The sequence below is a fragment of the Ovis canadensis genome, chromosome 1, assembly GCF_042477335.2.
Source record: "Ovis canadensis isolate MfBH-ARS-UI-01 breed Bighorn chromosome 1, ARS-UI_OviCan_v2, whole genome shotgun sequence".
Classification (NCBI taxonomy): domain Eukaryota; kingdom Metazoa; phylum Chordata; class Mammalia; order Artiodactyla; family Bovidae; genus Ovis; species Ovis canadensis.
Window position 1 is genome coordinate 39456107 of NC_091245.1, and position 12688 is coordinate 39468794.

Consider the following 12688-nt stretch of genomic DNA (forward strand, 5'->3'; position numbering starts at 1 on the left):
ATAAATACTGTAGCAGATGTGGAGAAAGCGACTCCTCTTACAGTGATAATGGAAATGTAAATTGGTGCAGCCATTATGGAAAACTGTATTGACTTTTCTTAAAAACCTAAAAATAGAGTTACCATATGATCTAGTAATCCTACTGCTGAGCATATATTTGGAAAAAACTCTAATTCAGAAGCATACGTGCACCCCAAGGTTCGTAGCAGCACTTACAATAGCCAAGACAGGGAAGCAACCTAAGTGTCCATCAACATGTGAATGGATAAAGAAGATGTGGTATATAAGTACAGTGGAATGTTCAGTTCAGTTCAGTTCAGTTCAGTTGCTCAGTCGTGTCCGACTCTTTGTGACACCAAACATCGCAGCATGCCAGGCCTCCCTGTCCATCACCAACTCGCAGAGTTTGCCCAAACTCATGTCCATCAAGTCGGTGATGCCATCCAGCCATCTCATCCTCTGTTGTCCCCTTCTCCTCCTGCCCCCAATGCCTCCCAGCGTCAGAGTCTTTTCCAATGAGTCAACTCTTCACATGAGGTGGCCAAAGTATTGGAGTTTCAGCTTTAGCATCATCCCTTCCAAAGAAATCCCAGGGCTGATATTACTCAGCCATAAAAACAATGAAATAACGCCATTTGCAGCAATATGGATGGACCTAGAAATTATCATAGTAAGTGAAGTAACTCAGAGAAAGACAAGTAATATATGCTATGACTTTTATGTGGAGTCTAAAAAATAGTCAAAATGAACTTATTTATAAAACAGAGACTCACAGAGTTACCAAGGGGAAGGTGGGGGAGGGAGGGAAGAATTAGGAATCTAGGGTTAACAGATACACAGTATCATATATGAAATAGATAAACAACAAGGATTCACTGTATAGCACAGGGAACTGTATTCAACATTTTGTGATAACCTATAATGGAAAAGAATTGAAAAAAAAGTGTGTGTATATATATGTGTGTATGTGTGTGTGTTTGTGTAACCAAATCACTGCTGTAAACCTGAAACTAACACAGTATGGTAAATCAACTATACTTCAATAAAAAAAATAGGTACCAATGCTATTTGTAATGAATTCATAGGATTTTAAGAATTTGGTGGAAATTTGGAGATTAGTGTAAAAACCATCTGATTGTATAAATAAGGAAACTGAAGTCAGAAAGGGAAAGTGTTTTGGATTAAGATGACATAGTAACAGAATCAGGCACCAGGTCTTCTGCCTCCCAGTCTTATACTCTTAATTCCACAATAGGATTTCCTTTTGCAAATAAGCTTATTAATGATCTTTGATCTAGAGAACCTGACAACATAGCCCTATTGCTCTTAAGAACTTTAAAGGTTATAGCTCAAGCAGGCAAAGGAAAGACTAGAAAAAGAAGCAGTTCTGAGAAAAGTAAAATGGGAATTTGATGGAGAAGGAAATGGCAGCTCACTCCAGTATTCTTGCCTGGGAAATCCCATGGACAGAGGAGCCTGGCAGGCTGGAGTCCATGGGGTTACAAAGGGTGGAACACGACTGAGCGACTAACACTAATGGATTTTTCAGCTCCAAGCCACTCTTTGGGGAACTGCCTCATTTTGTACTGCTTTGCGTAAAAGATAAAGACTATTGTCTAAAACAAAAAAAAAATGAGAATTTGAATTATCCAGGTTATCTACTGTCAGTGCTTCATTCTTTTTGTTTTAAGGAAACATAGTCTAGTGTAGCTGTAGAATAAATCATTTACCAGGTCATAAAAAATTTGGTTACAACTCCCGTATAAAATGAGTCTAGGTGATTTTTCATTTGGGAATATTTTTCTTTTCCATTTTGGGATATTTTTAAAAACAAGTGTAAAGTATATTCAAGTTATTCTTGTTCATCCCACTGGGAAATTAGAAGTTTGCTAATAGGTCTTCATCTTTTGATTAATGTAAACTTGTTTATTAATTGGTTGGTTAATACATTTTTTAATTAATTCAGCAAATGTTTATTGTGAACCCACCAATTCAAAATATTGTGCTGAAAACTGAGAATAGAATTTACTCTCTTAAGAAGCTTAACATCTTTTTGCAGGCAAACATGTATATAACTAACTACAACACAAAGAGAAATGAATTAGATGCTGTAAGGGAGATATTAGCAAAGTGGAATAAGAATATAGAAGAACAATTGTAGTCATTCCAGCTGGGCAGAGTGGGAAAGGCTAAATCATTTGTGGCAGAAAGAAGAACCAGAAGAAATTTTTTCTACATATAGAGTGGTTAACAGATTTTCTTTACAGAAAGTTAAAGTTGGGGAATTTAAAAGGCTTAAATGCTTCAGATGCATGTCTGTGGTATTGGGAACCCTTGGAACAGCTAGTCACTTTTTCCCTAAAACGGGATCTTTTGGGTACATAAAGTTCTGAATGGAAGAATCCCTGTAATTACCATCATGTATGGATATCTGGATTAGATGGAGATGATCAATTTAAAACAAAGTTCTGGTGTGCCAAAGAAGCAAAAGCAGGTAAGTAGCCTTTCTAACAGAAGTCTCCGTTAACAGAGACTTACTTCTTTGGAGGTTTGCTAACACAGTGATTATATGATTAACACAATGATTATATACTCTGATGAAAGAGAGGAAGACATAGGGAGATAATTTCTTAATTTCTGTAAGTATCTTTATTTTCATATTAAAATTTATCTCATGTTAATTGATTGCCATTTCCTTTTGTGTTCAAAGATCACCTAAATGAAAAGGTAAGCAGACAGGCAGAACTTCCTTAAAGGACAACAAGAGAAAAATGCTCAAGTTGACTCAAGTTGGCCCAAGTTGCAGTAACAATGAATGGTAAAATATTTCTCTTCATTAGAAGCCTATAAACTACTTTCAGAGCTCTGAAACCCTGAGAACAAGTTGAGTTGATGTGAGGATGGACTTTTAACCAGTTACTGTTGCTTTTTTGGTTTAAATAAGACTTGGAATCTCGTTTTATGTGTGCCTGTGTTATTCCTCAACGTCTGGTTACCTTATGATATGCAGCTGCTAATGGAGCACAGGACGTATATCATTGGATAAATAAGAACACTATTTTTCTTGAGGGACAACACATATTCTTGGGACTTTTACTGAGTTACATTTTACTAGTCTTTAAAAATTTAGAGTTATGTACTTAAAAGATACAGAGCATAGGTATTACATCCACAGAAAGTATTTTAGTCAGTGAATGTTCAATGTAGCAGGTAGAGATGAACTTAGCACGTCTTGTAGACCGAACTGGGAACAGACTCTTCAGCCATAAAATGCACTTAACAGTCTATTTAATAGTGGTGAGGTCCTTGAAAATGCAATATCCATGCTAATCTCGCCTTTTTCTAAATCACAGATGAAAAATAGGTCAGTTAGGTAGAGCCTTCTCTTTCTATTGAAAGTGTGACATTTAATCTATTGAAACAACTACCAAAACTTTATTAATTCAATGTAAAATAAGCGTGCCGAGAAAGTAGAGAACTTTATTAAGAACACAAGGTTTTCCAAAATTTGATCTGTGTGTCTTAGGTTTTAGGACTCAATAAAATGTCTGTTTGGTGGATTTGATCAAATCAGTAACACCAAGGAGGGACCAGAAAAAAAGCAACCCAGAATGTAATTAAATCTCACACTGCGAAATGGCTTAAAGGAACTAAGTGTTTTACAGAAAGTAAGAGGCAAAAACTAGAAAAGGAGTCTCCAGAGAAAGACTTGCCACTTCTCTGATGCCTCTAGGGAACATTCATTTGAGAAGAGACGTGTACAGCTTCCAGCAGAGAACAAGCCAAGTAGTCAACTGGGGCTTAAAGTAACTAGATACCAGCCTTGGTGCATTTCCTTTAAACCACAATGTTCTGTAGAATTCTATGGAGAGGAAAATGCAGGGTATCTGATAAATCGTAATTGCATTGTTCACACTCTTCTTTTCCAGCCCCGCATATTTATTTAAATAGGATTTAGTACTCTCTGGCCCCACCCTCATAATCAGCTCAAATGTGTACCTAGGGTAATACCATAGTTCCACTCCTTTCCAAAAACTATTATAAACAACAGGAGTTCCAGTATTTGAAAAGTAAACACAATGATACTCCAATATAGCTTTGGATAGGGGTTTGGAGAAAAATTTGTTCCTGTGTTTTGTTTGTTTTTAATTTTTCTTTGTCATATATTCTTGGGTGGCAGATATAGGTGTCAGTGGAAGGGAGAGGATGTTTTCCTTTTGCTAGCCCTCTTCTCCAGATCCTGAAAGAAATCATGGAGGAGGAAGGGCACCTAGAGGTTATGAACTGACTACTGTGGATTCAATAATAGTTTAGTTCTGTGCAGTTCAGCTCTTATTCCAGAAAACTAACTCCATCAATTATAGAAAATAACTTTTTATAGATAGTTTTTTCCAAACCTATCTTCAGTGCATATCCAGGAAGGATTATTTTCCTTCACACCATCAAAGCACCTACGTTCTTGCCTTCGTTTTATGAGAATCATTCAGGTGATATGTAGTAGCTACTATTATTGGGCACATGTGGTATCTCATTTAGATTTTTAAATCCATGTTCCTAGAGGCAGAGTGCTACTATTGACAATATCTGCCATCTCCCTTCTCATTAAAACCAAACCCCAAACCCATTGTAAAATAAAATGGTGATAAAAAATCACACCCTACATATTTTGTGTCCCGCCCCTCTTCTCGGTACCCTTTTTTAGTTTGGCAATCTTTTTTAAAAATTGGTGAGCAAAAGCAGAAAACCAAGTAGGAAGCAAAGGCTTTATTTTTTGAATTATCCTTTTTCTCTGGTATGGGCTTCCATTCTTTACTATAAATAAAAATTTACTTAAAAATCAGACTTTAAATCTTGATGTATTTACTGTAAAATTTACAAGTTAGAACCTACTGCCATCTGATTGATATGATTTTAAAATGGAGTTCTTATCATTTCCCTTGGGAACACTTTTTTGGTTTGAATCGTTCTTACTGGCAGGTTGCCTCCTTTATACTTAGCCCAAATTTTCATTTTCAAAGACTGTTTTAGACAAGTGTCATGATAGCTCTAGCCCATGGATCTGTGTACCACATAATAGAGTGTGACAATCCACTCAGTTGTGAAAGACACTGGTGATAAAGTAATAAAGTAGCATTTGTGTTATCCCATTGGCTTTACAAATCGGCTTCAACGTTGACCCATGGTGTTACTCATTATTGGAAACTATAGATGTTTATAATTCTCCAAAATATATTGGTCTAAGTTATATCATATATCACATGTTTAAATTTAAATTCAAAGTCCTGGGCTGAGAGAGATGTAGATTTGTGACACTCCTTGGAGGTTTGGGGTCCATGAACCAATGAATACATTACATTGCCACATTAAAGATCTCTTTGTATCTGTAATGATATAAGCAACATCCTGTATTTTAATAACTTTTAAAAACAGAATTTTAAAAAATGTTTTGCATTTATGAAGCTCAGACTTCCACACCAAATTATATCTGTGGACTATTATATATTTACATTCTTTCTGTCTTTATATCTGGATATAAATAAAGATATAAAAATGATATTCTTAGGATTGTTCCTAGACTCTGTTACAATAACACTATTTGAACAAAGTGGCAGGAACATGTATTATTTCTTTTATGGTCCAAATCGATCACATCATCTGTATGATTATGGACATATATACTGTTGAGAAATCTGTATTTATATGAGTGGCATCTGAAATTGACAGTAAAAATAATGATTTATATTCTTCCGGGCTATATATAATATGGGTCTATAAACACCTTAAGGGCAGGTTATTTATTGAATAACTATTTGTTGAATAAATGAATATATCCTTCAGTTCAGTTGCTCAGTCGTGTTTGACTCTTTGCGACCCCATGAATCGCAGCACGCCAGGCCTCCCTGTCCAACACTAATTCCCGGAGTTCACCCAAACTCATGTCCATCGAGTCAGTGATGTCATCCAGCCATCTCATCCTCTGTCATCCCCTTCTCCTCCTGCCCCCAATCCCTCCCAGCATCAGAGTCTTTTCCAATGAGTCAACTCTTCACATGAGGTGGCCAAAGTATTGGAGTTTCAGCTTTAGCATCAGTCCTTCCAAAGAACACCCAGGACTGGTCTCCTTTAGAACGGACTGGTTGGATCTCCTTGAAGTCCAAGGGACTCTCAAGAATCTTCTCCAGCACCACAGTTCAAAAGCATCAATTCTTCGGCGCTCAGCTTTCTTCACAGTCCAACTCTCACATCCATACATGACCACTGGAAAAACCATAGCCTTGACTAGACGGACCTTTGTTGGCAAAGTAATGTCTCTGCTTTTGAATATACTATCTAGGTTGGTAATAACTTTCCTTCCAAGGAGTAAGCATCTTTTAATTTCATGGCTGCAACCACCATCTGCAGTGATTTTGGAGCCCACAAAAATAAAGTCTGACACTGTTTCCACTGTTTGCCCATCTATTTGCCAAAAAGTGATGGGACCAAATGCCATGATCTTCGTTTTCTGAATGTTGAGCTTTAAGCCAACTTTTTCACTCTCCTCTTTCACTGTCATCAAGAGGCTTTTTAGTTCCTCTTCACTTTCTGCCGTAAGGGTGGTATCAGCTGCATATCTGAGGTTATTGATATTTCTCCCGGCAATCTTGGTTCCAACTTGTGCTTCTTCCAGCCCAGCGTTTCTCATGATGTCCTCTGCATATAAGTTAAATAAGCAGGATGACAATATACAGCCTTGATGTACTCCTTTTCCTATTTGGAACCAGTCTGTTGTTCCATGTCCAGTTCTAACTGTTGCTTCCTGACCTGCATACAGATTTCTCAAGAGGCAGGTCAGGTGGTCTGGTATTCCCATCTCTTTCAGAATTTTCCACAGTTTATTGTGATCCACACAGTGATAACTTTTTATTTTTTAATTTTTATTTATTTATTTTTGGCTACATGGGGTCTTCATTGATGCACTCGGGCTTTCTCTGGTTGTGCAATCAGCGGCTACTTTCTAATTGCTGTGTGAAGGCTTCTCATTGCAGTGGCTTCTCTTAGTACATATTAGGGGCTCTAGAGCCAGGCTCAGTAGTTGTGGTCCTTGGGCTTAGTTGCCCTGTGGCATGTGGTATCTTCCTGGATCAGGGACCGAAACAGTGTCCCTTACATTGGAAGGCAGATTCTCAACCACTGGACCACCAGAAAAGCTGAAATTCTATATTCTTTTGAAGGGTTATGATGTATAACATTGACGTATCAGTCAGTTCAGTCGTTCAATCATATCCAACTCTTTGTGACCCCATGGACTGTAGCACGCCAGGGTTCTGGGTCCATCACTGACTCCCAGAGCTTGTTCGAACTCATGTCCATCAAGTTGGTGGTGGCATCCAACCGTCTCATCCTCTGTCATCCTCTTCTCCTCCTGCCTTCGTTCTTCCCCAGCATCAGGATCTTTTCCAATAAGTCAATTCTTCATATCAGGTGGCCACAGTATTGGAGCTTCAGCTTCAGCATCTGTCCTTCCAATGAATATTCAGGACAGATTTCCTTTACACTGATATATAATAACACACAAAAGCCTCTGAGAGAACCTGAAGTAAAGAATTCTTTTTAGACTTGTGTAACCCATTGTTTTCAAACTTATCTCTGTATCAAGAGGTCATCCTCATGCTATTTAAAAATTATTTTATTATTATTACCTCTTGGGCATGTTGCACTGCATGTGGGATCTTAGTTTCCTGACCAGGGATGGAACCTAGGCCCCGTGCAGTGGAAGGATGAAGGCTTACCCACTGAACCCCTAGGGAAGTTCTCCCATACTTTTTTTCACCTTTTTTCTTTTTCTTTTTGACAGTAGTTATCCCACTGAATGACATACTTTGTGAAATGTCGTTCTCAAGTTTTCTTGTGTGTCCAAAGGGGATAATAATACCTTTCTAATATTCTTTCAGAGTAATTGTGAGGATAAAGTGAATTGGGTATGAACAACTTTTAGCATATGAAAGAGAAGACTATTTTGCCAATAGCTAGATGGAAATTTGGAGGTTCACTCTAACTCTATGCTACTTAGGTGAACTTATCCCTGGAGAAGACAAAGGTATGATGAAAGCTGGAGATTTCAGATGAAAGAAAAATGACATATAAGGGTCAATTGAGGAAGATACACAGATAGGAAAAAAAAAATCTATTTCCAACAACGTGCATGAGTGCTAAGTTGCTTCAGTCGTGTCCAACTCTTTGCAACCACATGGACGGCAGCTGCCAGGTTCCTCTGTTCATGGGATTCCCCAGGCAAGAATACTGAAGTAGGTTGATGTGCCCTCCTCCAGGGGATCTTCCTGTCCCAGGGATCGAACCCAAATCTCCTGTGTCTCCTGCATTGCAGGTGGGTTCTTGACCACTAGTGCCACCTGAACAGCTATGATCAGGTGAATGATTTTCACCTAGAATCAGGAAGTCCTGGGCCTGATACAGAAGAGGGAAGTCCTGGTCCTGATATAGAAAAGGGCTTGTTTTCTTAATAGGTGGAAGTGATCTAGGGAAGGGACTAGAAAATTACTATAAAAGTATGACTTGTGTGAGGGAATTTGCCTACTCTGAGTATTTAGAGTACTGTTGATAAGATATGTACTAGTTTGTTAGGGCTGCCATAGAGAAAACCACAGTCTGGATGGCCTAAACAACAGAAATGTGTATTCTCATACTCTGGAGGCTAGAAGTCTGAGATCAAGGTGTCAGAAGCGTTGGTGTCTTTTGAGACTTCTCTCCTTGACTTGTAGACTGCTATCTTCTCCATGTCTTAACATTATCCTCTGCATGTGGTCATGTCCATTGCCAAATTTCCTCGTCTTACAAAGATACTACTGACAGTGAATCCTAATGACCTCATCTGAAACGCATTTACTGAGTGTTATGTATAGGCACTGGATATTCAGAGGGTGACAGTACCTAGTGGAGGAAGGCAGTTATGCTCAGCACTATATCACCAACTTGTACCTGATGGAGGGAAAGAGCAGGAGTAGGTATATAGATGCATTGGTGGGGCAGTTCAGCTGTGAATTAGAGGTTTTGAAGTTCCTTCCACAATTTATTCAATAAACATTTTAAGCACCAACTTTGCTCTGAATACTATACCAGAAGCTATCAGGTTGGGAGGAAGAAAGAAGAGACTGATACCAATTGTCATCACTTGAAGATATATCTTTTATAATATACTGATATTTCTGAAATATCAATATGTGATCAAACCCTTGGCCCTGCATTAGAAGTGCAGAGTCTTGACAAGGAAGTCCCAACTGCCACAATTTTGGCTTGAGCCATTTCCTTTGTTGAGAGTCTTACTCCCATTCTCCTGGCCCAGGCTTTCTTTCAAAGCTCAGCTGACTTCTCTAGGCAAAGTGTTTCTTGGTAATTTTTAGTTTACATGAACGTTGTTCTCTGAACTCCAACAGTATTTAATGCATACACCAGTAATCTGACGTTTAGCATCTGTTCTATCCTTTTATGCTTTTCCAGTGAGAATTAAAATTTTTTGAAGGCAGACACTTGGCCTATTTCTTCATATTTCCAGGGCCAATGGTCTTTAAAATATAGTAAGATAAAATTTTAGGTCTGGAAGTTTATCTAGCCCACTCACTTATTTCACAGGTGAAGAATGCATGATCCAGAGAGTTGTTCAGAGCCACTTTGTTATAAAGCCATGTTGTTGTTGTTTAGTTGTTGTGTCCAAATGTTTGTGGCCCCATGGACTATAGACCGCCAGGCTCCTCTGTCCATGGGATTTTCCCAGGCAAGAATATTGGAGTGCATTGCCATTTCCTTCTGCAGGGGATCTTCCCAGCCCAGGGATTGAACCCCCATCTCCTCCATTAGAGAGTGATTCTTTACCACTGAGCTACCAGGGAAGCCCCAGTATAAAGCCATAGCCAAAGCCGAAGTTGAAGCTCCAATACTTTGGCCACCTGGCAAAGATCGGACTCACTGGGAAAGATTGAGGGCAGGAGGAGAAGGGGGCAACAGAGAACAGGATGGTTGGATGGCATTACTGACTCAATGGATATGAGTTTGAGCCAACTCCAGAAGATAGTGAAGGACAGGGAAGCCTGGCATGCTGCAGTCCAAGGAGTCGCAAAGAGTTGGATAGGACTTAAACTTAGTGACTGAAGAACAAAAAGCCAAATATTTGCGGATACTGGGCTTCCCTAGTGGCTCACACTGTTAAAGAATCTGCCTGCAGTGCAGGAGACCCAGGTTTAAGCTTTGGGTCCACAAGATCCCCTGCAGAAGGGAATGGCTACCCACTCCAGTGTTCTTGCTTAGAGAATTCCATGTGTAGAGGAGCCTGGCAGGCTATATTTGATGGGGTTGCAAAGAGTCGGACCCGACTGAGCAACTAACACTTTCATGTTCATGGTGTGTGGTTACTTTCACGGATTATAGCGGGATTGGCTTTACAGATTCAGAACGGGGATATGAGGGCATTCCCTTGCCAAAGTAAGGGAATGTGGTTATTATTTGCAAGTTTGGGAATACGTGGTCCAAGCTGCTTGATGGGGAAGGTGTGATGCCTACTGGAGGGCAAGGCTGTTCTTTAGCATCCCCCACAGTTTCTTAAAGATGCCTGAAGTTAAATATTTCCTCCATGAAGTGGCTTCCCAGCTTAATACCATCTTCTCCGAAGGCATGCAGCCTGAAGAAAGTAAAGCCCATTGGCTTTCTGGCTCCTCAAGGGCATAGGTCCAGAAGAAGATCTCCTGCTCGTTGGTGAGAACTAGCCATGGGCTGTCTACTGTGTGAAGCGCGCCAGGACGCTCCCCAAACAGGAATCCGTGGACTAAGCAGCCGCTCAAGCCTTGGCCACGATCCCAGGAAAGAAGAGCAAGGGGCTTTCCACCTGCCCCAAGCCTCACCCGGACACCAGGCCTCTCGGATTCCAGCGGCTCGTGCTTTGCCTCCGAAGCCCGCCTTCTCCACTCCGCGCTTTTTCCCCGCCCCTCCCCACACGCTCGACGGGCTCGCGCCCGCTCCGGGCACGCGGACGGTGCGCGAGTACGCGGACGCGGGCGGAAGGCCGGCAGGGCTCTCCGCCGCGGGGGCGAGCGCGCAGGCGCCTTCCTGGAACCTGCTGCGGCGCGAATCCCTTCGTTCGAGAGCGGTGGGGTAAGAGGCCAGGTCCCTGGAATTCTGGGGCGCTTGGAGGGAGGGGGGAGGGCCTGGGGCTTGGCTGTTTGGCCCCCGGCTCCGCTCTGCTCTAGGGAAGCTAAGCCTCCTCAGTCCCGCCCGCAGGCTCGATTGGGGGCCGGGTCGGGGATGTGGTGATCATGGGGCTACCTTGGACTGGAAAGCTTGGCACCCTTGTTCCTGCGGTCCTGGGGGTCCGGCCCTCCGGAGAAAGGGGCAAGCACACCAAGAAGGGGCTTTTCGGCGAGATGTGCCGCCTTGGGATAGCACGCTCCCTGGCTGTGCTGTTCATCTGGGGGAGTGACCTTTTCGGACCGAAAGGAACAAGTTTGACCCTGGGACGTGGACGACAGACATTTTTTCTGCCGAGACGCACCCTCTGGGTAAAGTGGGACAGAAGAATTCTCTGCTGCCCGCGAGAATGGGTTAGGAAGCTACTGTACTTTGTTGTACAGAAAGGAAAAACAGTAAAATAAAACAAAAAACAAAAACAACCCTTTTTATTGTTCAAGGAGAACAGATCGGTTAAGAATCTCATATGATAATATCTTTAACCACAAAGGACTCAGTACAATTAGGTACCTTCCTTCTTCACCCGAAGATCTCCATTCAGCAAATACTTTGAGTTACCTGCTCTGTGCCAGCCTTGTTCTATGAGCAGGGAACTGGGCAGCGTCTAAGATTGGAGGATCCCTGCTTGCTTGGAGCTTATATTCTAGTTGACAAATAAATGTTATTTCCTTTGTAACTTTTATTATAACATGTAAAAAGAAAATACTGTCCACAAATCATAAATTGTAACTAACTGATTTATCATTAAGTAAACACATCTTTTAACAACTACTTAAATCAGGAAGCAACATGTGGGATCTAGTTTCCTAACCAGGGATCAAACCTGGGTCACTTGCATCTGGAGTGCAGAGTCTTAGCCACTGGACCTCCAGGGAAGTCCTTGTTTGAGCCTTTTAAAGAGTAACTCCTTTCTTAAGAAGAAGCTCATTTAATTTTTGGACAACTCTAGTTGTTAGAAAAGTTTTCCTAACATTTAATCTAACACTGGTCATCAGGGTCATCTGGGTCCATCCAGAGCTGATCTGTTATCTGTTGCCTCCCTTTCAGTACTCAAGCAGTTTTTTTTTTTTTCTTTTGACGTTTAAGTGCAGAACTTTGAATTTATTATCCCTGTAATGATTTCTGGAGTTAGATTTGGCCCATCATAGATGTTGTCTAAATCTTTTTGGATATGATCCTTTCATCTGTCATCAGTTCTGCCGTTGTGCTCTTAACAAACTTGATCAGGGAGGTCCCTGGTGGCCTAATGGTTAGGATTTCGTGCTTTCATTGCCATTGCCCTGGTTCAGTCCCTGGTTGGGGAACTGAGATCCCACAAGACCTTTGGTGAGGCCAGAAAGCAAACAAACAAAAAACTTGATCAGCATATTATTAGTTAAGCATTGTTATTCTTTATTTAAAGTTCATTATGATTATTAAGGGTCATTGATTGTCCTATTTTTGTTATTTAAATATG

General features: G+C 40.7%; 1 protein-coding gene across 6 annotated transcripts in view; it reads left to right on the top strand.

Annotated features, from left to right (window-relative positions):
* Positions 1 to 12688, top strand: part of ALG6 (ALG6 alpha-1,3-glucosyltransferase) — a 148264-nt gene that overhangs the window by 17114 nt on the left and 118462 nt on the right. For 5 of the 6 annotated variants that reach the window (XM_069593482.1, XM_069593451.1, XM_069593441.1 and 2 more), the window contains exon 2: positions 10661 to 11139. The exons of the other annotated variant lie outside the window; for it this stretch is intronic. The gene's annotated coding sequence lies outside the window, so the exon portion shown is untranslated. The remainder of the gene's footprint in view (positions 1 to 10660; positions 11140 to 12688) is intronic. 6 annotated transcript variants of the gene reach the window in all.